Genomic DNA, 12,990 nt, shown 5'->3' on the forward strand with positions numbered 1-12,990 from the left:
CATGTGTGTGTGTTTTTCCTTTGCATTTGCAGACATATGTTCTTCATTATTTCAGCCAACAATCCACCCATTTTCTGCCCATGTGTGTGTGTTTCCTTTGCCCATGTGTTGCCTTTCTCTTTTTATTAGCCAAATCTGCTTAGCCCTTTTCTGACCTTTCAGTGTTACAATGCCCATAACTTTTTCTAGAAAAATGAGATTAACAATCCGTAAATTGCTCCAGAAAATAGACATCCGTAGCTTTCTGATCGGATCATATTTATATATATTTTTACTTCGAATTCACTCGTCTTTTCTTAGTTAGTTCCTTACATTTTTGAGCTATTTACTATGTTTTTGTATTTTGTGTGATTTATCAAGCAAAGAAAAGAAAAGTAGCACAAGTGAATTATTAAGTAACAAATTCGTCAAAACTGCCTGTGCAGATTAGCTGACTTTGAAAGCATGTTACAAACAGCTCAGAATGAATTAGAAAATGAGCCTTATATTCGTGGAAAGCTACGGATGTCTACTTTCTGGAGCAATTTACGGATTGTTAATATCATTTTTCTAGAAGAAGTTATGGGCATTGTAACACTGAAAGGTTCAGAAACGTGGACAGCACATACACAAAGAGAAAGGCAAGGCATGGATAGTTTGACATGGGCAGAAAATGGGTGGATTGTTGGCTGAAATAATGAAGAACATGTGTGTACAAATGCAAAGGAAAAACACACACACATGGGCAAAGGAAACACACACACATGGGCAAAGGAAACACACACACATGGGCATAAAATGGGTTGATTTGTGGTTGAAATGATGGAGGTCATGTGTGTGTAAATGTAAAGGGAAAAACATGGCAGAAAATGTGTGTGTTTTGTGGTTGAAATGATGAAGCATGTGTGTGTAAATGTAAAGAGGAAACATGCCAACACACACCCACACAAGCTCACATGCAAAGGAAATGGAGTGGTCCTCTCCCTAGCCTATAAATACATCCACCCTTCACCATAACAAGGGGGAAGAAAACAAAAGAGAACACAATCCACCCATCCACCCTTCACCATAACCCACCTATATCCATCCACCACCATAATTTACCACTCATCCATCAAACCACACCTTGTGCCGCTACAAAGAGAAGAAGAAGGATCTTGGACGTGCTTGCCATTCAAATTGGATTGTTGGAGCGTTTTTAGGTGTTTTCTTTCTTTTGTTTTCAATGTTTAAATTTGTTTATCTTTGCTTTGTAAGTATGAGTGGCTAAACCCCTATTTAGTTAGGGGGAAGTTTGAAGCCATGAACATGCTTGAGATTTAAATTGATTTCTTCCAATTGTGATTTGATAAGTTGTGATTGCAATTCAATTATCTATTTTATTCATAACTAATTCTTGTATGTTTATTAAGGATGCATACTTAGTTTTCATGCATGAATTAGATGCTAGAATATAAATGAGTTTCACCTAATCGTTACAAATTTATATTCATAAGTAGTGAAGGTTGTTTATCACAATCGCGTTAATTGAATTCTTGGCATAAGTTTCATGCAATTCATAGTTACAAGTGTTTCGTCAATGCTTATGATTTTTATAGAACTTAATGATTCTTGCTTGTATCTCTATTATGCAATTCATGTAGCGAACTTGTGGGGAATGCTTTGGGTTGTTGTATGCAATCATCCAATTCAATGAAATTAGGAAAATCTGAGGATTAATTTAAGCGTACCTAATTAATCTGGGGTGTTGAGCATCATAGTTTATTGAAAAGCAATTGGAAATCAATTCATATACAAGTGTGTCATGTGTGAAGAACGGACCTCTAACTAATCCATCCATCATCTTATTTCTTAAATTTGTTTTACAATCTTCCTAGTTTTATAACTTGTTTGTTTGTTTCAAATTCATCAAAACTAAAATCCCCCTTTTACTTTCTTGTTTCAAAGTGTTTAAAATTTGTTTGTTTGTGTTTTAGAGTGTTTTGAGTCAAGTCAAAACCCAAATTTCGTCCAAAGTTGTGCTAGAGTCAGAAACTGCCTAGTTTGTGTTTTTAGGCAGTTTTGAGTGTCTTTAAGTTATTTTGAGTCTTGTGAACCTGTTTTGAGTTCTTTAAGTCTATTCAAACGTTTTTAACTTTGTTTTTATGTTTTTGAGTTAGTTTAGAGGTTTTAGCAAGCCCTCCTAATCCCCGGTTTAGAACGATCCCTACTTACATACTTTACTACATTTGATAAAAAGAGGGTTTAATTTGTGTGCTTATATATTTCGCACCAAATTTTGGCGCCGTTGCCGGGGATTAGCAAACTTTGCTAATCCCTTGGTTCTTTTCTTTTTGTTTAGTTTGTTTTTGTTTTAGTTTCTGACTTAGTTTTGTTTTCCTTGTTTTGTGTTACTTTTGATATTTGATTTATTTTTCTTCCTTTGATTTTAGGTACAAATGGAGCGAGACATGGCACTTGCGACCATTCAAGCTCAATTGGCACAACTCACTGCTCAATTGACTCATAATGCCGAACGGACCACAATGCCAAGTGTCCCTACATTTGATGTGCCCTATGGGCAAGGTTATCAAAGTCCTCAATTTTATGCAAATGAAGATGTTTGGGGATATCAAGGCCATAACCAATCGAGAGGCAACATTTTTTCCAACACTTACAATTCAGATTGGAGAGGTAATTCAGATTATATGTGGGATGAACCTCAACAATTTCAACAAGCTGGATATTGGCAGCAAGACGAGTTCTATTCAAGACCTATGCAGCCACCACAGCATTCCCCACAACAATTCCAATCAAATCAAAGTATGCCCATGAATTATAATGAAATTCTTGAAGGACTAATTTCTGTAGCGCAGGGTTTACGAAAAGAAGAACAATTGCCGCCATCGGAAGAGTTCTATCAGTGGCCATATGAACCGTCACAGCCACCACAACAATCAACCCAATTCAATTCAGGTACGTCCTTGGATAATGATACACTTAATAAGTTACTCACCTCTTTGAATCAGGGAGTAGAAAATCGAAACCAGGAGATGCAAGACCGAGTCAAAAGAGTGGACGAATTGGAGATGCAAGTTGGGCAGATTGTGGAATTCATGGCACAGATTCGAGATCAAAGTGAACTTTCCAACTCAAACATTGCAAATTCAAAGGCAGAAAGTGAAATCGATGAAGCCATCACTTTGGAAGGTGACATGAAGGATGAAGTTGTCCCAGAACCATCCAAACACAACCCGAACATGGATGAATTGCTGCTGCAAGCAGAAGAGGAGGAGGACGACCTGGGCAGTTTAGAAGAATTTTTGCTGCAAGCTCCTCAAATCCCTATGTCATCCAACTCAGGTGAGGAAGTTCTAAATTCACTTCATTCTAACATTATTCCACCGAATGTCCTTTGTCCTTGCAGGTTTTTGATTCCAAATATCAAAGAGAGTGAAAAACACATTGTGGAAGCTCTTCCAAAGGTGCAAAGTGATATCCCAATTCTTGGTGCACCAAAACAAGTTCCCGATGGTATTGAAATGTTCAAAGAACCTTGCACACCAAGAAAAGGGATTCAAGAAAATGAAGTGGTTGAAGCATATCAAGAATACATCCAAGAGGCTGTGCATGAGACAATCAAGCCCAAAGCAGTTGAGTTTGATGACCCGGGACAAGCCACAACCATCATAGTAAACCTGGCCAAGTTCAAAGTCCCGGAAATGTTCAAAAATGTGGTGTTTGTCATTGAGTTTATGTCGGAAAAATAAAGTAAGCCATCTTCTCCAATTTTAATTTTTATTTATACTAACATTTTTCTGATTTTGATGATTCAGGCACCCACTCTTGAATTTAAACCATTGCCGAATCATTTCAAGTATCACCTCCCATTAAAAGATAAATTTCATGCTTTGGAGCCGATGGGAGTTTAAAGGAAAGTTTCGTCCGGCTAAAGACGTTAAATCAAGCGCTTCTTGGGAGGCAACCCAAGCATTCAACGAAGGGAGACTTTGGAATCGCTAACCAAATCAGATTTGAATTCTTACACCCTTATCTTTACTGCTTTCATTTTGTTTTGTTTAGTTAGTTGTGTTATTTGGTTGATTTCTGTGAGTTTGTGTTATTTAGTTTAAGTGTGGGGGAAGGTTAACCAAAGTTTTTTTTTTACATTAATTTACATATTTAAAAATAATAATAATAATAATAATAATAATAATAATAATACATAAAAAAAAAAAAAAAAAAAAAACATAAAAGTAAAAATATTTTACAATGATGTGTTAACTAATAAACATTCATTGGTCAGGTGGTGCTTCAGTAGTCGGCGGAGCTTCAGCAGTCGGCGGGGCCACGGAAGGAGGAGGTATCGGAGGTTGATCAGTTGGAGCTTCACTACGCGGTGCCGCCCCAGAAGACGAAGGAAGATGCGGTTGGAACAAACCCACAAACCTCCGATGATCAAGTAAAATTTGACCATCGGTGTCCTGCATCTGGTCAATCTTCCTCTTCATGCTGGTGGCATAGCTGTGTGCGAGCTTGTGCAATTGTTTATTTTCATGCTTGAGTCCTTTAATCTCCTCTTTGAGACTCTGTATTTCAGCCACCAACGATTCAACATGACGGGTTCGGGCAAATAGGCGTTGGGCCATGTTGGACACGGAACCGGCACACTGCACGCTAAGAGCCAGAGACTCCTTAACCGCCAATTCATCAGATCGTCTAGCGAGCAGTCTGTTATCTCTGGGGGTGACAAGGTTTCGGGCCACCACCGCAGTGGTCATGTCATTTTTCATCACCGAATCCCCTACGGTAAGGGGACCGGTAGGGGATATGAAGGATGGGCGCCATATGTTGTCTGGTGAAGGCGGGGCTGCCTCTTCACCACGGTTCAAGTCAAAACGGCGATCGGAAGGGCCAGACATTTTCTGAAAGTGTTGAGAAAGAAGAGATCAGACTGATTAAGATTTTGGAAGTTTACAGGAGGGAGCTCAAGTGTGTTATGGAACAAAATTAACGCCTCTATAAAAAGAAGAAATCAAAGAGGCGCTCCTCAGAGAAGCGTCCTCTCGCAAATATAAGAGTCGGGGCTCCTTTCTCAAAAGCCGGATTCTTTTCTCAAAAGAGGCGTTTCATTTCTTAAAGGCTGGGCTTGCTCAGAAACCACGAGCCGAACCCCGGATTTCAAAAGATCAATTTGTCCAGACGTGTCGTCACTCGTCACACGCAAATTGCTTTGCGAAAATCTCGGGCAGTTTGTCGAAGCACCAATTCAGAAATCGAAGAGGGAAATTCAACAGTCAAAGACACGCTAGCTTTCTCAAAAGCTGGGCTTCAACCCACGGGCAAATCTTCTTTTCCAGATTTATCCGCACGTGTCACATGCTACCTCTACAATCGACGATGCTCAGAGTTCGAAGCGCCAATTCCAGATATCAATCAGGAATCTGCTTTGCGGAAATTACGGGCAGCTTTGTCAGAAAGCGCGTAATTTGTACTATTCATCCATCCACCGGCTGCCGACAATGAGTGAGAGAATAGTTCCGGTTGTGAAGAAAAGTCCTATAAGTATTTACCTTCGCCTTCCACAGCAAAGGCACACCCTCTCAGCACTTTTTCATCTCCGAGAATGCATTCCCAAAGAACCCTCTCGAGTCACACTGTATTCCTCATTCCCTGGATACCCCTGCAAACAGCCCATCCAGAGCAAAAGTATTTCATATCATAAAGGTTGAAAGCAAGAGTATCTCATATCATGCATTCTCCATGTCCTTTTCCTTGTCTTTGTTCTAACCTGCAGGACATGGAGAAATTGCTCTCGAGTACTCGTCTTCCACTGCTGATGTACTTCCAAAGAAGCTGCCACATCTACCTGAAGAACAGATAAGGCAAGCGAAAATGATACCAACAGCATGTGGAGACAACGTACAGAAGAAACAAGCAGAGAAGAATGCAGCTTGCACAATCATCCCAGCGGAAGGAGTCCGAGCTGAGGAACTAGAGAAGCTGCCACATCTGCTTGGAGAACAAATAAGGAACTGCAACATCACCAAAGAGCAAAGCTTCGCCGTACAATATCATCAAATCATCACTTGCAAGTAAAAAGCTAAGTGTCACCCCGTTCAAGAGGAAAGCTGTGGAAAGTCAACAAGCACGATCAATGATCACTTATTAGTTCTATTCATTGTCTTTTATCGTGATTTTCAATTTTTCGTTTGCAATTTTTTTTACATTTTCTTGCGTTACTTAACTGAATTATTTCTTTTCTTTGCAGGAATTTTTTGTTATTTCCACCCTTGAAGTTGATTGCAGAATTTTAGCTTGGGGGGTCATCGCTTGGTTTTACTGCAAACTAGGGAAGTTTTCAGTCCAATTGCTTTATTTTGTTTCTTATTATTTTTTTTTTTTTTTTTTTGTTGCATTATAGTGTTTTCTGACATTGGGGACAATGTCCAGTTTAAGTTTGGGGGTAAAGAGTATAAAAATGACCAAATTGAAATTTTTTTTTTTTTGTACCTTCAACTACGAACGAGTTTCATTTGTTTCCATGTTGTTGCTTTTTGTTTTCTTAATTAGTTTTGTTTTCTTTTAAAAAAAAATTAAATTAAATTAAAAAAAAATCGGAAAATTTATAAATCCAAAAATATTGTCTTGTTTCCCTTATTGTTTTGAATTAGATTTTTGTTAGTTTCCCGACCCAATGATATAATTAGATCAAATTTGAATCATGATTATCAAGAACTTAGTTAACATGTGTTTTGTGAAATTCCTAATTCTCTTGTTAGTTTTGTACATGTTTGATCATCTTTGAAAAACCAAATGCACATAGCCTTGTTAATGTGAAACTAAAGTATGACTTAAAGCTTCATATGTGAATTTAGTGACCATATACATCCTATGTGAGTTTTTGAGCCTATTGAAAGTGTGTGCATTTTTCATACACTCCTATTCTTTCATGTGTGATGAACTTATGTGAGATACATCTCTAGAACTTGCGTAACGATCTTTCGAAATGTTTGTCATTGATTGCATGAACTTGGAAATGATAGAGGCATTAGGTTTACCACTATGGCCCAAATAACCATGTTTCCCAAATAAAAATGATATCATTAGATTGCCAATTTGAGCCGTGTATGTTGAGCCTTTTATTTCTTATCACCAGATATGTCTACCCTTATACCTGAAACATTTTTCCTTACCCTTTCCAAGCGAGCAATGCGAGATTGTCTTATGAGAAACGTTTGTGAAGTACTTTGAAGGTGTTTGGCAAAAGAATAAGTGTGAGGGTATTTCATGTTTGTATTTAAAAGAAAAAAGAGAAAAGAGAAGAAAAGAAAAAGAAAAAGAAAGATTGTATACAAATGAAATAAAAAGTTTTTAAAGTTTCAGTTTAAGGTTGTGGTTGGAGGTGCTAGAAGAATTGCTGGAGAGCTTGAGTTCTTATAAATCTAAAGAAAAGAATTGCTTGCAATGTAGCTTGGAACTTGTGTTTTCCTATTCTATCGTTTCAATAACCATATCCCTAAACCTCATTACATCCAATAAAAGTCCTCTTGATTTAAGTTTTGCAATTATGACTGTGGAGAAGTGATCTTTATGCAAGCTTATGGTAGAAATTTCACATTTGAATTTTTGAGCGAAACACATTAAAACTAAACACATGTGTGATTGAGTGCATATCCCGTGAGAAGGTCGCTAGTTTGCATATGATGATTTTAAAAATATAAACTTGAAATTGCATTAGCATGGCTATCTCACACACTACACTTCAAGGATGATTTAAAGATTACTGCTAATATTTGAATAAGGAAGATGAACTTGGATTAGCTTGTTTGATGCTAGCTATGGTTCTTGTTGATTTGTGTTCTCGAATGAAATTCTATGAGGGTCACATAGGGGGAAGCTAATGTTTTTCTTGTTACTTCTTGTTCTTGTTTTCTTTGTTTTGCTCGAGGACTAGCAAAAGTTAAGTGTGGGGGTATTTGATCGGATCATATTTATATATATTTTTACTTCGAATTCACTTGTCTTTTCTTAGTTAGTTCCTTACATTTTTGAGCTATTTACTATGTTTTTGTATTTTGTGTGATTTATCAAGCAAAGAAAAGAAAAGTAGCACAAGTGAATTATTAAGTAACAAATTCGTCAAAACTGCCTGTGCAGATTAGCTGACTTTGAAAGCATGTTACAAACAGCTCAGAATGAATTAGAAAATGAGCCTTATATTCGTGGAAATCTACGGATGTCTACTTTCTGGAGCAATTTACGGATTGTTAATATCATTTTTCTAGAAGAAGTTATGGGCATTGTAACACTGAAAGGTTCAGAAACGTGGACAGCACATACACAAAGAGAAAGGCAAGGCATGGATAGTTTGACATGGGCAGAAAATGGGTGGATTGTTGGCTGAAATAATGAAGAACATGTGTGTACAAATGCAAAGGAAAAACACACACACATGGGCAAAGGAAACACACACACATGGGCAAAGGAAACACACACACATGGGCATAAAATGGGTTGATTTGTGGTTGAAATGATGGAGGTCATGTGTGTGTAAATGTAAAGGGAAAAACATGGCAGAAAATGTGTGTGTTTTGTGGTTGAAATGATGAAGCATGTGTGTGTAAATGTAAAGAGGAAACATGCCAACACACACCCACACAAGCTCACATGCAAAGGAAATGGAGTGGTCCTCTCCCTAGCCTATAAATACATCCACCCTTCACCATAACAAGGGGGAAGAAAACAAAAGAGAACACAATCCACCCATCCACCCTTCACCATAACCCACCTATATCCATCCACCACCATAATTTACCACTCATCCATCAAACCACACCTTGTGCCGCTACAAAGAGAAGAAGAAGGATCTTGGGCGTGCTTGCCATTCAAATTGGATTGTTGGAGCGTTTTTAGGTGTTTTCTTTCTTTTGTTTTCAATGTTTAAATTTGTTTATCTTTGCTTTGTAAGTATGAGTGGCTAAACCCCTATTTAGTTAGGGGGAAGTTTGAAGCCATGAACATGCTTGAGATTTAAATTGATTTCTTCCAATTGTGATTTGATAAGTTGTGATTGCAATTCAATTATCTATTTTATTCATAACTAATTCTTGTATGTTTATTAAGGATGCATACTTAGTTTTCATGCATGAATTAGATGCTAGAATATAAATGAGTTTCACCTAATCGTTACAAATTTATATTCATAAGTAGTGAAGGTTGTTTATCACAATCGCGTTAATTGAATTCTTGGCATAAGTTTCATGCAATTCATAGTTACAAGTGTTTCGTCAATGCTTATGATTTTTATAGAACTTAATGATTCTTGCTTGTATCTCTATTATGCAATTCATGTAGCGAACTTGTGGGGAATGCTTTGGGTTGTTGTATGCAATCATCCAATTCAATGAAATTAGGAAAATCTGAGGATTAATTTAAGCGTACCTAATTAATCTGGGGTGTTGAGCATCATAGTTTATTGAAAAGCAATTGGAAATCAATTCATATACAAGTGTGTCATGTGTGAAGAACGGACCTCTAACTAATCCATCCATCATCTTATTTCTTAAATTTGTTTTACAATCTTCCTAGTTTTATAACTTGTTTGTTTGTTTCAAATTCATCAAAACTAAAATCCCCCTTTTACTTTCTTGTTTCAAAGTGTTTAAAATTTGTTTGTTTGTGTTTTAGAGTGTTTTGAGTCAAGTCAAAACCCAAATTTCGTCCAAAGTTGTGCTAGAGTCAGAAACTGCCTAGTTTGTGTTTTTAGGCAGTTTTGAGTGTCTTTAAGTTATTTTGAGTCTTGTGAACCTGTTTTGAGTTCTTTAAGTCTATTCAAACGTTTTTAACTTTGTTTTTATGTTTTTGAGTTAGTTTAGAGGTTTTAGCAAGCCCTCCTAATCCCCGGTTTAGAACGATCCCTACTTACATACTTTACTACATTTGATAAAAAGAGGGTTTAATTTGTGTGCTTATATATTTCGCACCAAAGCAAGGAGAGAATGGTGGTGGGAAGTTTCGGCCAAAGCAAGGAGAAAATCTGTTGTGTTGATGAATATGGGAGGTGGTATTTATAGGCTTGAGAGAGGACCACTCCATTTCCTTTGCATGTGCATCTTGTGGGGGTGTGACTTGTCATGTTTCCCCTTTACATTTACACACACATGCTTCATCATTTCAACCACCAAACACACACACTTTCTGCCATGTTTTCCTTTACATTTACACACACATGCTTCATCATTTCAACCACCAAACACCCACAATTCCTACCCAAGTGTGTGTGTTTCCTTTGCCCATGTGTGTGTGTTTCCTTTGCCCATGTGTGTGTGTTTTTCCTTTGCATTTGCAGACACATGTTCTTCATTATTTCAGCCAACAATCCACCCATTTTCTGCCCATGTGTGTGTGTTTCCTTTGCCCATGTGTTGCCTTTCTCTTTTTATTAGCCAAATCTGCTTAGCCCTTTTCTGACCTTTCAGTGTTACAATGCCCATAACGTTTTCTAGCAAAATGAGATTAACAATCCGTAAATTGCTCCAGAAAATAGACATCCGTAGCTTTCCACGCATATAAGGCTCGTTCTCCCATTCATTCTGAGCTGTTTGTAACATGCTTCCAAAGTCAGATAATCTGCACAGGCAGTTTTGACGAATTTGTTACTTAATAATTCACTTGTGCTACTTTTCTTTTCTTTGCTTGATAAATCACACAAAACACAAAAACATAGTAAATAGCTCAAAAATATAAGGAACTAACTAAGAAAAGACAAGTGAATTTTATGTAAAATATATATAAATATGAGCTTATCACAGGGCTGCGGAGCAAGAATAGTCCTCACTACCCCTGACAAAGTGGCGATAGAATACGCTCTTCGTTTCAAATTCAAGGCATCGAACAATGAGGCCGAATACGAAGCCCTTCTAGCAGGCTTACGTTTGGCCAAGCATCTTGGAGTTAAACAAATTGATATCTTCAGTGACTCCCAATTAGTGGTCAACCAAGTCACGAACAACTTTGATGCGAATGATAGCTTCATGGCAGCATATCTTGTGCAAACACGACTTTTGCTCAAGCACTTCCACTACCAGATCACCCAAGTTCCTCGAGTGGCAAACAGTCATGCAGACGCTTTGGCCCGCCTCGCCTCGGTAGTGGAAGACAAGATTGGGAGAAAAATTCATATCGAATTGTTGGCAGCACCAAGCACCATGGTCGCGGAAGTGTGCAATTTACAACAAGGAAATAGTTGGATCACCCCAATTTATAAATTCCTTGCCCATGGCACCCTCCCAAATGACAAAGTCCAAGCTAAGCAGATTCGATACAAGTCTGCTCACTACCTGATCATTAATGACCAACTCTACAAGCGCGGTTTTACCCTGCCCTACCTAAGATGCCTTACACCTGCGGAGGCGGAAATTCTCCTTCGGGAAATACATGAAGGAGGTGCGGAGATCATGCTGGGTCTCGATCCCTAGCACACAAGACATTTCGCCAAGGATACTATTGGCCAACACTCCACCAAGATGCCATCAGAATATCTCGCTCATGTGATAAGTGTCAACGCTACGCAACTATCCCTCACTCCCATCCCGAGCCGCTCACTCCTATGATCAGATCAGCCCTTGGCCCTTCGCTTAATGGGGACTTGATTTGATCGACCCAATGCCTACAGGGAAGGGCAAGGTCCGCTATGCAATCGTTGCAGTTGACTACTTCACAAAGTGGGCTGAAGTAGAACCCTTGGCAACCATTACTGAAGGAAAAATAGAAGACTTCGTATGGAAGAACATCCTCTGTAGATTCAGCATTCCCAATGCGATAGTCACGGACAATGGGCGGCAGTTCGACAACAAGAAGTTCAAGATGTTCTGCTCTAAGTTCAACATCAACTTATGTTTTGCCTCTCCAGCCCATCCCCAGTCTAATGGACAAGTCGAGGCCGTTAACAAAATAATCAAGTGCACTCTGAAAACTAGCTTGGACAAAGCTAAAGGTTGTTGGCCAGAATTCGTACCCCAAGTTCTTTGGTCATACCGCACTTCATATCGGACTTCCACAGGAGAAACTCCATTCTCACTTGCTTTTGGTACAGAAGCAGTTGTCCCGGTTGAGCTTGAGCAAGCAACATAACGAATCCAGAATTACATGCAGAGTGAGAACGACAAACAACTCACCCTCAACCTGGATCTAGTCGAGGAACACATAAATCAGGCTCACCTGAGGAATGTCGCCTACAAGCAGCGCATTTCCAACTACTACGACTCAAGGGTCAAACCTCGCTCTTTCAAAGTGGGAGACTGGGTACTGAAGAAAAGATTACTCTGTGATAGGGTCCCGAGTGAAGGAACACTCAGTCCTAACTGGGACGGACCGTTCGAGGTCGTCGGCATCAGCCGTCCTGGCTCCTACAAGCTCAGAAACTCCGATGGCAAGATCCTTGGCCATCCATGGAATGCTGACCACTTGAAGTACTATTACAAATAGACTCACATTGTACAAGTGTTAAGCTACAGCCGTTCGGCATCCTATGTAACAAAGACCATTTGGTATGAATTCAATAAAGAGGTGATTTAGCCAACTCGGCCATAAACTCTTTTACATTCTGAGCAATGAAACACTCAAGTGTTGAAGCTTCAACGCAAATGTTTCCAATACAAAACAAAATCTAAGTATGTGTCAACAAGACTATACAAAGGATCTACATCATACATTCCAACACATTTATACATAAACATCATACATTCCAACACATTCATACATAAACATCATACATTCCAATACATTCATACATAAACATCATACATTCCAACACATTCATGCATAAACATCATACATTCCAACACATCCATACATAAGCCAACTGTGCTTCGAAAGGGTTCAACACACTTTGTGTCATTCGACATTTGCCACAATGTGCCTCGACACCTTGCCCTTATTCTCACCAACTAGGTGATGAAGGAACTCACCTTCGTACCACCAACTAGGTGATGAAATGTACAACCCGTACTCTAATATTATTTGGAAACT

At 38.6% G+C, this 12,990-nt stretch overlaps 1 long non-coding RNA gene across 1 annotated transcript; it reads left to right on the top strand.

Annotated features, from left to right (window-relative positions):
• Positions 1-244: 244 nt before the first annotated feature.
• LOC139192233 (uncharacterized) lies at positions 245-1,331 on the top strand. Its single transcript, XR_011576224.1, has 2 exons — positions 245-299; positions 426-1,331. It is a non-coding gene; the product is annotated as an uncharacterized lncRNA (long non-coding RNA).
• Positions 1,332-12,990: the final 11,659 nt, after the last annotated feature.

This window comes from Malus domestica, chromosome 15 (assembly GCF_042453785.1).
Source record: "Malus domestica chromosome 15, GDT2T_hap1".
Taxonomy (NCBI): Eukaryota; Viridiplantae; Streptophyta; class Magnoliopsida; order Rosales; family Rosaceae; genus Malus; species Malus domestica.